This window comes from Onychomys torridus, chromosome 17 (assembly GCF_903995425.1).
Source record: "Onychomys torridus chromosome 17, mOncTor1.1, whole genome shotgun sequence".
Lineage (NCBI taxonomy): Eukaryota > Metazoa > Chordata > Mammalia > Rodentia > Cricetidae > Onychomys > Onychomys torridus.
Window position 1 is genome coordinate 20,560,464 of NC_050459.1, and position 463 is coordinate 20,560,926.

The window sequence follows — 463 nt, forward strand, 5'->3', positions numbered from 1 at the left end:
AGCATGGGAGCTTCACAGAAAATCATCCCCAACACTAACAATGACCTCCCTGACAAGCGGTGCGCTTTGGACACCCAAAATGGTCTTTGAGTGTGTGTATGCACATGTTACGGGTCAGATCCAGGGTTTTGCACAGAACGAGACTAGTGCCCGGCCACTGAGCTATATACATCCAGCTTCCAACAGGACTTTTCCCACTAGGAGAAAATGAAGAACTAATGTATGTTTTTTCATATGTGGTCACTTAAAGATTTCCACTTCCTACCAGTCTATAAATACAGTTACCAGGGTAGGCAAGGTGTCTTCATGATTACTGTACCATCACTCCCTTCAAACACTGTTAGAGCCACAGATTCTCTGCATCGTCACCAGGAAGCACACTGAAGCAAGGTTTTCCCGCTTGGCAACCTCTATCCAGGTTGCCAGGAGACCAGAGTACACTCAACTGTGCATGCAGACCTAG

The 463-nt window shown here is 46.7% G+C and overlaps 1 protein-coding gene across 2 annotated transcripts in view; it reads right to left on the reverse strand.

Annotated features, from left to right (window-relative positions):
- Positions 1–223: 223 nt before the first annotated feature.
- Pomk (protein O-mannose kinase) overlaps positions 224–463 on the reverse strand; it is a 9,388-nt gene continuing 9,148 nt past the window's right edge. For both annotated transcript variants that reach the window (XM_036166773.1, XM_036166774.1), the window contains exon 5: positions 224–463. This exon is cut by the window's right edge and continues 896 nt beyond it. The gene's annotated coding sequence lies outside the window, so the exon portion shown is untranslated.